This window comes from Dama dama, chromosome 13, assembly GCF_033118175.1.
Source record: "Dama dama isolate Ldn47 chromosome 13, ASM3311817v1, whole genome shotgun sequence".
Taxonomy (NCBI): Eukaryota; Metazoa; Chordata; class Mammalia; order Artiodactyla; family Cervidae; genus Dama; species Dama dama.
This window is the reverse complement of record NC_083693.1, coordinates 76,279,227-76,292,824: the sequence shown is the minus strand read 5'-3', so window position 1 is coordinate 76,292,824 and position 13,598 is coordinate 76,279,227. Positions and strand designations below refer to the sequence as shown.

Here is a 13,598-nt window from a genome sequence, read left to right as displayed (position 1 = left end):
TCTCGGACAAGAATGGAGCTAGCTAGAAATCAGAGATGGGAAGACGACTGGAAAACATCAGCTACTTGGGAAACTCGACCACACTCAGCTAAATCACCAGCAGCACAGAGAAAGCTGGAAGGACACTGTCGAGAATTGTGGGATGCAGCGGAAGTGGTGCTGAGAGGAGGATTCACAGCATCAAATGCTTACAGTGGGGAAGAAAGACACTCTCCAGTGCACAATCTAAGCTTTGCCTTAAGACACCAGGAAAAGAGCAAATTAAGCCCAAAGTGAGAAGGCAGGAATTAAGGAGAATAAAAGCAGAACAATGAAGCTGAAAACAAAGACACAATTAGAGAAAAATAAAACCCAAATCTGGTTCTTTGGAAAGAGCAATAGACTTGATTAAAAACTCTAGAACACAAAAGAAAAAGAGAGAGAGGGCAAAACTGGCCCGTATCAGAAGACACATCACTCTGGAGCTCACGGATGTGGAAGAGCATGATGAGGGATCCTACAGGTAACCTGATGAACACAAAATCTGAGAACCGAGACTGTAAGTATCAACTCCCTGACAGCTGCGATCTGCCCAAACTCAGCAGGATGAACAACAGCCTGATCTACTAAAGAAACTGAGGACTTTCCGGGCGGCTCGGGGGATAGGAATTCACCTGCTGATTTAGGGACCACGGGTTCGGTCTCTGCTGCGGGGAACATCCACATGCCACTGCGTGACGAAGCTCGCGAGCAGCAGTTCCTGAGCCCCCAGGCCCGGAGCCCGCGCTCTGCAACAAGGGGGGCCGCCCGGGGAGAGGCCTGAGCTCCAGGCTAGAGAAGCTCAGTGCAGCCACGGACGGCCAGTGCAGGCAAGAGTCACCATCATCATCATAGAACAGATCATAGAAAGAAGCTGAATTAACGACTAAAAACGTGTGAGAAAGAAAACTCCAATAACACCAACCCTACAAAATCTCTTCCAGAAAACAGAACAGAATATTTCTCAACTCATTTTATGTGGTTAGTAAATACCCTGGTACCAGCACCAGCAACAAGCAAAAACAGTATAAAAAGGGGAACTACAGACCAGCATTCCTTCATGTAAACATCTTCAACAAAGTATTAGCAAGTTGAAGTCAGACATATATTAAAGGAATAATGAATAATATGCCATAACCAAAGGAGGTTGGTTTGCAAGTTTGGTTCAATATTTGAAATCAATGTAATACATGTCAACAGACTAAATACGAAAACCAGAAGACCTCAACTGATTCAGAAAAACTTCTGATAAAATTCAATATGTTTTTATGATTAAAAACTCTGTGTGAACCAGGAAGAGCTTCCCTTGTGGCTCAGCTGGTAAAGAATCCACCTGCAATGCAGGAGACCTGGGTTTGATCCCTGGGTTGGGAAGATCCCCTGGAGAAGGGAAAGGCTACCCACCCCAGTATTCTGGCCTGGAGAATTTCATGGACTGTACAGTCCATGGGGTGACAAAGAGTCCATAAGCCTCTTATCCTTATCCATCAAAGGGCAGAAAGAATGAAAACCACAATCACAGAAAACTAATCAAACTGATCACATGGACCACAGCCTTGTCTAACTATGAGCCATGCCATGTAGGGCCACCCAAGACCGATGGGTCATGGTGGAGAGTTCTGACAAAATATGGTCCACGGGGGAAGGGAATGGCAAACCACTTCAGTATTCTTGCCTTGGGAACCCCATGAACAGTATGAAAAGGCAGAAAGATAGGACACTGAAAGATGAAGGCCCCAGGTCAGCAGGTGCCCAATATGCTACTGGAGAAGAATGGAGAAATAACTCCAGAGAGAATGAAGAGACGGAGCCAAAGCAAAAACAACACCCAGTTGTGGATGTGACTGGTGATGGAAGTAAATTCCGATGCTGGAAAGAGCAACACTGCAATGGAACCTGGAATGTTAGATCCATGAATTAAGGTAAATTGGAAGTGGTCAAACAGGAGATGGCAAAAAAAAAAAACAAAAAACAGGAGATGGCAAGAGTGAAGATCGACACTTTATGAATCAGTGAACTAAAATGGACTGGAATTGGTGAATTTCATTCAAATGACCATTATACCTACTACTGTGGGCAAGAATCCCTTAGAAGAAATGGTGTAGCCCTCATTCAACAAAAGAGTCAACAAAAGAGTCTGAAATGCAGCACTTGGATGCAGTCTCAAAAATGACAGAATGATCTCTGTTCATTTCCAAGGCAAACCATTCAATATCACAGTAATCCAAGTCTATGCCCCAACCAGTAATGCTGAAGAAGCTGAAGTTGAACAGTTCTATGAAGACCTACAAGACCTCCGGAACTAACACTCAAAAAAGATGTCCTTTTCATTATAGGGGACTGGAATGCAAAAGTAGCTAGTCAAGAGATACCTGGAATAATAGGAGAATTTGGCCTTGGAGTACAGAATGAAGCAGGGCAAAGGCGAACAGTTTTGCCAAGAGAACGCACAGGTCATAGCAAACATCCTCTTCCAACAACGCAAGAGAAGACTCTGCACATGAACATCACCAGATGGTCGATACCAAAATCACACTGATTAACAGATTCAAGGAATTAGATCTGACACACAGAGTGCCTGAAGAACTATGGATGGAGGTTCATGACATTGTACAAAAGGCAGTGATCAAGACCATCCTCAAGAAAAAGAAATGCAAAAAGGCAAAACAGTTGTCTGAGGAGGCCTTACAAATAGCTGTGAAAAGAAGAGAGGCTAAATGCAAAGGAGAAAACAAAAGATATACCCATTTGAACGCAGAGTTCCAAAGAATAGCAAGGAGAGATAAGAAAGCCTTCCTCAGTGATTAGTGCAAAGAAACAGAGGAAAACAAGAGAATAGCAAAGACTAGAGAACTCTTCCAGAAAATTAGAGCTACCAAGGGAACATTTCATGCAAAGATGGGCACAATAAAGGACAGAAATGGTGTAGACCTAATAGAAGCAGAAGATATTAAGAAGAGGTGGCAAGAATACACAGAAGTACTATACAAAAAAGATCTTCATAAAAAAAAAAAAAAATCTTCATGACCCAGATAATCACGATGGTGTGATCACTCACCTAGAGCCAGACATCCTGGACTGCGAAGTCAACTGGGCCTTAGAAAGCATCACTACGAACAAAGCTAGTGGAGGTGATGGGATTCCAGTTTAGCTATTTCAAACCCTAAAAGCTGATGCTGTGAAAGTGTTGCATTCAATATGCCAGAAAATTTGAAAAACTCAGCAGTGGCCACAGAACTGGAAAAGCTCAGTTTTCATTCCAATCCCAAAGAAAGGCAATGCCAAAGAATGTTCAAACTACCACAAAATTGCACTCATCTCACTCGCTAGCAAAGTAATGCTCAAAACTCCTCCAAGCCAGGCTTCAACAGTACGTGAACCATGAACTTACAGATGTCCAAGTTGGATTTAGAAAAGACAGAGGAACCAGAGATCAAATTGCCAACATCTGCTGGATCACAGAAAAAGCAAGAGAGTTCCAGAAAAATATCTACTTCTGCTTTATTGACTACGCCAAATCATTTGTGTGGATCACAACAAACTCTGGAAAATTCTTCAAGAGATGGGAATACCAGACCACCTGACCTGCCTCCTGAGAAATCTGTATGCAGGTCAGGAAGCAACAGTTAGAACTGGACATGGAACAACAGACTGGTTCCAAATCAGGAAAGGAGTACGTCAAGGCTGTATATTTTCACCCTGCTTATTTAACTTATATGCAGAGTACATTGTGCGAAATGCCAGGCTGGATGAAGCACAATCTGGAATCAAGACTGCCGAGAAAAGTATCAATAACCTCAGATATGCAGATGACACCACCCTTATGGCAGAAAGTGAAGAGGAACTAAAGAGCCTCTTGATGAAAGTGAAAGAGGAGAGTGAAAAAGTTGGCTTGAAGCTCAACATTCAGAAAACTAAGATCATGGCATCCAGTCCCATCACTTCATGGCAAATAGATGGGGAAACAGTTGAAACAGTGCCAGACTTTATTTTGGGGGGCCTCAAAATCACTGCAGATGGTGACTGCAGCCATGAAATTAAAAGATGCTTGCTCCTTGGAAGAAAAGCTATGACCAACCTAGACAGCATATTAAAAAGCAGAGATATTATTTTGCCAACAAAGGTCCGTCTAGTCAAAGCTATGGTCTTTCCAGTGGTCATGTATGGATGTGAGAGTTGGACTATAAAGAAAGCTGAGCGCTGAAGAATTGATGCTTTTGAACTGTGGTGTTGGAGAAGACTCTTGAGAGTCCCTGGACTGCAAGGAGATCCAACCAGTCCATCCCAAGGGAGATCAGTCCTGGGTGTTCATTGGAAGGACTGATGCTGAAGCTGAAGCTCCAATACTTTGGTGACCTGACGTGAAGAACTGACTCACTGGAAAAGACCCTGATGCTGGGAATGACTGAAGGCGGGAGGAGAAGGGGACGACAGAGGATGAGATGCTTGGATGGCATCACCAACTCGATGGACATGAGTTTGAGCAAGCTCCAGGAGTCGGTGATGGACAGGGAAGCCTGGCGTGCTGCAGTCCATGGGGTCGCAAAGAGCTGGACATGACTGAGCTAAATCTGTGACCCAGGAATGGACAGGAACTCCCCCCACCCGACAAAGAGCATGTCCACAGGCCCCCAGCAAATGTCACGCTGGACGTGAGAGATGGAATATTCTCCCCTGAGGTCGGGAGCAAGGCCAAGCCACATCCTTGCACCGCTGCAATTTGGTACAGCACTGAAGGCCTGCCCAGGGCACAAAGGCAGAGGAAACAACAGGCAGAGGCACAGGAAGGGACAGAATAAAGCTCTTCTTATTGCCGACAACAAGACCATTATGCAGAATGTCCCCAGGAATGTAGGAGAATGTGCAAACAGCTCCAAGAACTACTGAGCTTAGCAAGATTGAACGGACACCAGTTCAACGCACAAAAGGCAGCCACAGTTCTATATGTGAGCAATGACAACTGAAGTCAATGTGTAAAAAAATCTTGCATTTACGGGAAAAAAAAAAGAAATACCTAAATGTAATAAAATAAACGCAGGATCTGCATGCTAGGAACTGCCGACTGCTGTCACAACCGCTGCCAGGCTACGGACATTAATTCTCCCCAAACTAGATCTAAGATTTGGATCCAGGTGCAATTCCAAAGAAATTCCAGTGAGGCTTTTTTATAATTATTAATTAAGTGACTTTTAAATGTATATGGAAAGGTGAAGGAACTAAAACAATCGAAATAATCTGGAAAAAGAAAAGCAGAAACAAACAAATGGGGCCTAATTAAACTTAAATGGTTTTGCACAGCAAAGGAAACCACTGACAAAGCGAAGGACAACCTATGGAATGGGAGAAAATATTTACAAGTGATTCAACCAAGAAGGGCTTAATTTCCAAAATATGTGAACAGCTCAGACAACTCAATATTGCAAAAACAACTAATCTGATTAAAAAATGAGCAGAAGACCTGAATAGACATTTCTCCAAAGAAGACATCCAGATGGACAACAGCCACATGAGGAGACTCAACAGCCCCAACCATCAGGGAAACGCGAGTCTAAACCAGGATGAGGCATCGCCTACAGCCGTCTGAATGGCCACCGTCAGAAAGTCTACAGATCAGAAACGCTAGAGAGAACGTGGAGAAAGGGAGCCCGCCTGCACTGGTCGGGGGAATGAAAGCTCCTGAAATCACCAAGGAAAATGGAATGCAGGTTCCTCAAAAAACCAAAAACAGAGCTATCATATGAGCCATCAAACCCACTCCCAGGCGTATATTGGTTAGAGACGAAACTACTAGTTTGAAAAGATACATGTATCCCAATTTTCATAGCCGCATTCTTGACAATTGCCAAGGCATGAAAGCAACGTAGGTGGTCATCAGCAGATGAATGGATAAAGAAGACCTGGTGTATATGTGTCTATATATATAAAATGAAACATTACCAGGCCATAAAAAAGAATGAAATTCTGCCATTTACATGGGTGGACCTAGAAATAAGTCAGACAGAGAAAAACAAAATACTCCATATGTCACTTATATGTGAAATCTGAAAAATAACATAAATGAACGCATATAATAGAACAGAAACAGATTCAGATAGAACAAACCAGTGGTTACCAGTGGGGAGACAGAAGGGGGAGGGGTTAGACAGGTGAGGGGACTAAGAGGTACAAACCACCACGCGTGAAATAGACAAGTTACAAAGATGTATTGTACAGCGGGGAACAGAGCCGAGATCTTAAAACAACTTTAAATGGAGTTTAATCTGTGAAACTATTGAATTGCTATGCTAAAACTAAGACGATAATGCAAGTCAACTGTACTTCAATGGAAAATACAGTAACTTTGAAAAAGGAAAACAGCGTAGTTGGGCACCCCTCACTCCCTGACATGGAGACTTGCTATAAACCAGCAGCCATCAAGTCCATGTGCTGCTGGCCAAGGGCAGGCGTGTGGAGCGACAGGAGTCTGATAAACAGGACGGCATCAACCTGTAAAGCTCTGCTCTGTGAAAAAGCCTCTGAAGGGGACAAGAAGACAAGCTAAGAGCAGGACAAAACACTTGCAAATCACATATTCGACAAAGGGTTTTATCTGAAATATATAAAGAGTTCTCAAATCTCAATAACACGAAAATAGTCCAGTAAAAACAGGCAAAAGATTTTAACAGGCTCTTCACTAAAAAAGACATGTGGCCAATAAACAAGCACATGAGAATACCTTATTGTGAGAATACCTTATTCGTTGTTGCTGTTTAGTCGCTAAGTTGTGTATGACTCTTCTGCAACCCCGTGGACTATAGCCGTCCAGCTTCCTCTGTCTGTGGGATTCTCCAGGCAAGAATACTTGGCAGTTGTAAAGAATGGAGTGGGTTGCCATTTCCTTCTCCAAGGGATCTTCCCAACCCAGGGGTTGAACTTGCATCTCCTGCGTGTCAAGTGGATTCTTTACTCCTGCGCCACCCAGGAAGCCCCGATTACTTATCAGGGAAATGCAAATTAAAGCCAGAGAGAGACACGCACACCAGTGACAGCAGGAAAACAAGACCCAAAGGCCCGCAGCTGGGGAGTCGGCGGAGAGGCGGGCCGTGAGCCAGCGGGCGGAGGGCCTGGAGGCACCGACCCCAGGGCCCCCAACCCCACTGCTGGGAGTCCAGTCCACCCACAGACTCGGACACGAACATTCACAGCAGCTGAGTTCACCACCACCCCAAACTGGAAACCGAGACATCCCTCAAAGCCACTGGGCCAGCCACACTGGGGAGTACCCCTGGGGAACCGGAGACCAGGCACCGCCAAGGGCACTCGAGTGCAGGGAAGCACACACACACGCATGCACACGCACACGCTCACACACGCACACGGTGCGGGAGGGAAGCGGGAGGCGGCGGAGCGCAGAGGTTCCGCCCTGCATCTGCCCACGTGTGTGCCTCCCATGGGAGGCAGGCGGAGGGTGCAGGGCAAAGAGGGGAGTAGGGGCACCCCGAGGTTCGGTTTGGCTGTTCTGACCTGCCCAAAACGGTGACAGGAGTCAGAGTTTAGACAGAAAAGGAGACATAGGTTAAATTATACTGCAGGTATGTTTTTTTAAAGTAACTTTTCAAGAGTTAGAAAAACCCAGAAGACCTAAAGGATATAGTGTCCAGTTGCAAACCAAGCACCTTATTTGGATCCTGCTTTCAATAAATTAATCATTAAAAAATACTTCCTAGCCCTTATCTGGGGGTGAGGGGGGGGGCGCGGTCTCAGGGTCTCAATCGCTTCCTTTCAGGGCTTTCGTAACTCCTGTTTCTAGAAGCCGACATCCCTCATGCCTTGTGTGACTGGGGAGGGGGTGAATCCCATGTTCAGAGGCCACAGCGTGAAGGTGACCCTCCAGAAAGCAGAGCCGGGCACCCACGAGGACATCTCTGCCTCACAGAAACGGCTTGCGGGGCTCGAGCACCGTGGTCTGCAGGGAGCCCGTCTCAACCTGGGACGGCCTCACTTCCTATGAGGCTCCCAGATGCCTGTGACACCTGCAGCATTTGGGATTCTGCGTGTGCGCGTATGTGTGTGTGAGCACATGTGTGTGCGCGCGTGCGTGCGTATGTATGTATGCGCACACGTGTGTTCTAAGGCACGTTCAAGCGGAAGTGATCCGTGCAAACAACGTTAAAAGAATCAAAAGGATCACCTGCAGCGAGATGGAGTCAGACCAACAGAACAAATGCTACTTGCTTTTTTATCCGAGGTCGGCTCTGAGAGACAGGCCTGAGGGCCGGATTACAGGCAGCCCAGGACAAGATTTATTGCATAAGGCTTGGCCCTCAAGGAAATCATGAACAAACACACTGAAAAATCCCCACAAACAGTGACTCACCACTACCGAGGACCGTTATTCCGTAAAGCACTCTGCATTGTAAACAACACATTCAATAAGGACCCAAAAGGGAGCCCAGCAGGTCTCACACAAAGTCCCTGTAAACAGCAGTCCCCAATCTTCTTGGCACCTGGCACTGGTTTCCTGGAAGACCATTTTTTTTCACAGACTGGGGTGGGGGATGGTTTCAGGCTGATTCAAGCGCACTGCATTCATCGTGCACTTTCTATGATTACATCAGCTCCATCTCGCATCGCCAGGCATGAGATCCTGGAGGTTGGGAACTGCTGCCGTAAAACGTGAAAACCCGGTCCTTCCACGTGAGGGGGGCCTTGCTCACAGCTGGAGTTCCCTTTCCTCTGCCTGTGTGTACAGAGCCAAGCTCCACACCTGGCCCAGGGAAGCAACGTTCTGGTCCGTCTTCTAAATCATTGTAAAACTACAGAGTGATGCCACAAAACCCACACCGCCGAAGACGAACCAACGTTCTCCACAGTGGCTGCAGACCTCCTCTGAGAGAAGTATTAATAAGGCGCCCATAACCACGGAAACCCAGCGTGCTCTCCCACCCATCACCTGGAGGAAGAGTCTCCTTCCAGGAGGCTGCCAGCTGTCCCCTTGATAACAGACCACCCCCCCACGTCAGCTGGGTGCAGGCCTCCTGGCCAGAGACCTCGGTCCTGCCTTGGGCGGGTGGGCCAGGCCCCGGAGCAGTGGGGTCAAGGGATCCCGTTCCGGGTGGCAGGCCCCTTGCTCGCTGTCTCCCGCTAGGACCCAGGCAGGACCGAGGCAACCACATGCCAAGGACGGCAGAGGGGCCGCCAGCTCTGGACCAGCCGTCAGCCTGGCGCGGGTGGCTCTGCCCTCCGACTCCATCAGAAACGTCAGCTGTGCCCTGCCCGGCAGGTCCCAGTCTCACGCCATCTGCACGGACGAGGCGGCCCCCGGTCACGTTTCTCCAGCCACACTGACTGCCCCGCGTGTGCCCTTGCATCTTGACCTCCCTCCTCAACTCTCGAGAGCCGTGCTCACGTGACTCGCGGGCACCTCCCGCGCCTGTTGTGGACTTGCTCGCTGCAGGGGCACACGGTGTCTTGACCCCCCACCCCCGTGATGGCCGTTCGGGCTGCTGCAGTGAGCAGACGCCACCCACCCTGGCCGTGCCTTCACCTGCCACACGGCACCTTCAGCCTGACGGGCTGCCAGGTCCGCTCTGGGCACTCGGAACCTGGGGGGCTGCATCAAACCAGTCTCCCAAGTTGTGGGGTCAACGTGCCCTCCTGGAAGCCCAGGGTGGGAGTGGGGGGTGGTCTGGGTCCTCGGGCAGCTCAGACACATCTGCTTCCCACGGTCCTGGAGACCGGGGGTCCAGGTGCACGCAGGACTGCTCTCTGGTCATAAGAGGAGGACCATTGAGGCTGCTCTCCTCGGCTGCCCCATCACGCCTCGTCTTGAGGCGTCTCACCTAAACACCCCCCATCCCCGGTATCTCTGTATGTCCAGACCTCCTCGTTTTAATGGCACTGGTCCTTACAAGTGGGGTGGGACCTGCCCCCAGGGCTTCATCTCAACCCAAAGATCTCCTGGAAGGCCTGTCCCCAAAGACAGTCACCTCCTGACGTCCTGGGAGAGTGAGGAAATTGATGTGTGAACTGGGGTGGGCTGGGGGGGACACAGCTCAGACTCGAACACTGACCACTCCCTGGATGGACAGAAGCTCCAGATCTAGGGGCTCCCAGGGAGGCGGCACAGCTTCGCGGGTGTCTGTTGCCGTGAGTGACTCCACAATCTTGCCCATTTTCCTACTGCACTGGCATCTTCTCACTGTGCCTCATTTATTCCAGGTGCAATCACGGGCTTGCGGGCCATCATGCCCATCATCTCCTAGCTGGAGGCCATCATTCGAGTGGGTTTCTAGGAAATGTTCATTTAAATGTCTTATGACTTGTTTCTTGGATACTATATTCTTCAATTTCACACTGCTCCTCCCAAAGTTTTTTTTTTTTTACTTTTCACTGAAGTCATTAATCTACGTGGACCTGTTCTGTGTATGGTGTGAGGTAGGGACCTGACTTTATTATTTTCTCTATGGATGCCCACCTATCCCCCAACCAGTTCTGCAAGAGCAAACCCCTTCCTTATGGAGTAAAGGCTGTCTCTGAAGATGCGTGTGTTTCTGTGTCTTTCTCTGTGTCCCAGGAGCCATCTGTCTATATTTCTGCCAACTGCATATTGTTTTAATGAGCATAGCTTACTTAAACACGTATCTGCTAAGCAAGACACTTCCTAAACACAAACACACTTCCTTTTTCTTGAAAGTTGCTTGTCCGCTTCACGTAAACTTCGTAACTTGCCAAATTCAATTCCTTCATGGAATTTTACAAAACCGAATTACATTTGGGGGGAACTGATAACTTCAGGTCATCACAGAGCCTTGGTACCTCCTTACTCAGGTGCTTTATGTCCTTGAGCAAGTGGTCAGCCCTTTCTCTGGTGAAAGCTGGGAATGCCCTTTGTCCAACTTATTCATGGATAAGCTACTAGCTGCTTTTATGATTAACACTGTTTTTCTTCTTTTCAAATGTTTGTAAATTTTACCAGGTCTTCAAGAATTAAGTCCTATCTCATGTGAAGTGTTCCAGAGATTGAGAAGATGTTTTTAAAAAAGGTGACACTGTCCATTTTATGAAGGGAATAGAATCAAGGAAACTCCCAGGGGAAACACAATGCAGATGTTTCAACACTGTTGATTCTGTGTGTTGATCTTGTATCAGTCCACCTTCCAGAACTGTCACTGGTTCAAACACCTTCTACAGGCTCTTATATTGTCCATTTGAACAACGATGCCATTGCAAATGGCAATTTTGTTTCTTTCAACTCAATCCAATCTGCTTTTCATGTCATGCTGCATTGTCCAGTACCTCAAGGGTAATAGTTACCTTTCTTCTTGGTTTTAGAGATATTTCTAGTGTTTAAGAAGGTGAGTGGAAAAAAAAAAAAAAAGAAGAAGGTGAGTGTACAGCGGTGAAGTTCAGTTATCTTTCTGCAGTGATGGAAATGTTCTATAACTGCAATGTTTAATGTGGTAGTCAGTGGTTACCACTTGAAATACAGCTGGTGCAAGTACAGGACTGAATTATACATTTTAATGTGGGTGCATGGATTAATCAACAGCCAAACGTAGGCTAATATATTAGAATTAGTGCAGGCCTGCAGGTTTTTAGTATCTAATCCATAACAAGTGTTAGTCACTCAGTCCTGTCTGACTCTTTGTGACCCCATGGACTATATTATATAGCCCACCAGGCCCCTTAGTCCATGGAATTCTCTAGGCAAGAATATTGTGGGTTGCCATTCCCTTCTCCAGGGGCTCTTCCCAACTCAGCGATCGAACCCGGGTCTCCTGCCTTGCAGGCAGATTCTCTACCATCTGAGCCACCAGGGAAGACTGTAGCAATTGAAATTCCTATCTATTTGCATATTCCTAATGTGTGTGCGCACGCCTGCTCTTTCGTGACTGCCTCTTTGCAACCCCATGGACTGATGTGAGCCTGCCAGGCTCCTCTGTCCATGGGATTCTCCAGGCCAAAATACTGGAGTGGGTTGCTCTTTCCTCCTCCAGGAGATCTTCCCGATCCAGGGATCGAACCTGGGTCTCGTGTCTCCTGCATTGGCAGGTGGATTCTTTACCACTAGTGCACCTGGGAAGCCCATATCCCTAATAATGTCTCTTAAATTACATCAAATGTTTTTCCTGGATATAGCATATGAATTTTCTCTTCACTCTGAGTGTGATAAAAATAACTAGTACTCTAAGGTTAAATAAATCATTCACACACTCCTGAGATAATTTCTATTTCACAAGGTACTTTTGCCTTTTTTTATTTTGTAGGGATTTTTTTTTCCTGTCATTTTCTTTAGGGTTTTCACATCTATGTCCATGAGGTCTCCCTACTCTTGTGCTTCCCCTGGGAGTGTCCATGATTCTACTGCCCTCATAAAATGGACAGTGTCACCTTTTTTAAAAACATATTTTCAATCTCTGGAACACTTCATAGGAGATAGGACTTAATTCTTGGAAGACCTGGTAAAATTTACAAATAAAACAATCTGGTGCTCTCTGGAGAAGAAAAGGGATTTTAATATAACTGGTCTCTACACTTTTTCTATTTTACTAAGCCAGTTACTAAGTAATTCATATTCTTTCTAGAAAAAACTCCTACTAACTTTTCGTATTTACTGACAATGCTTACAGTGTTCTTCAACTTTACCTACATCATTTCATTCCAGAATCGTTTATGTGTGTGCTTTCGCTTTTCATTACTTTTGCCAGTTTGCTATATTATTAGTCTCTCCAAGCAGTCGACTTCCGGCTTTTGTTAATATTTAATATTGTTTTTATTTCATTAAGTTTTGGTCCTTGTGACCTCCATTCCTCTGTTTTCATCCTAAACTTTGCCCTGATCTTTATATGACTTGAGCTGGGTGCTCCCATGGCAGAAGGCTTGGTCTCTCACTCCCTAACACCTGCATTTAAAATGAGGCATCTCAGTGTTCAGAGTCAAACCCACACATGACACCAACTCAGGTTTTGACAGCACAGGGCCATCCGCCATCCTCTGCACGGGGCGGCCGCGCTGCCATGCCAGGGTCCCCCAACCCCCAGCAAGGGCGGTCCCCAACACCCGCCCAGCCCCCACCACAGAGGTGCTCCGAGGCTACCCACCCCCAGGCCCCTCCCTGGCCCGTCTGGCCCCGGCCCCTCCTCATCCAGAGGGTCCCAAGAAGGACTGCCCCTTCTTCTGTCCGAGTGTGGACGCACAGAAAAACTGTTTCTGCTCCACCTTTCTGTGTTTGGTGGACTCAGCTGGTTGATGGACAGCACACTCGCCCCTTCCTGCGGCATCTCATTAGGCTGTCCAGCTGCCAGGCTTTGCTTGGTGTTGGGGGAGCTGCTATGTCTGGGGTGCTCAGTTCCTCAGTCGTGTCTGACTCATTCTGACCCCATGAACTGTAGCCCGCCAAGGTCCTCCGTCCATGGGGATTCTCCAGGCAAGAACACTGGAGTGGGTTGTCATGCCCTCCTCCAGGGGATCATCCCAACCCAGGGAGCGAACCCAGGTATCTGGCATTGCAGGTGGATTCTTTACCGTCTGAGCCAGCAGGGACCACCTCAAAGACAGGTGTGGAAGACACCTCTGCCCACGAGAAGGGGATGCCCATG

General features: G+C 47.2%; 1 protein-coding gene across 3 annotated transcripts in view; it reads right to left on the bottom strand.

Annotated features, from left to right (window-relative positions):
* The window catches only part of PACS2 (phosphofurin acidic cluster sorting protein 2), a 59,128-nt gene that overhangs the window by 29,264 nt on the left and 16,266 nt on the right, over positions 1–13,598 (bottom strand). The window lies entirely within an intron of this gene.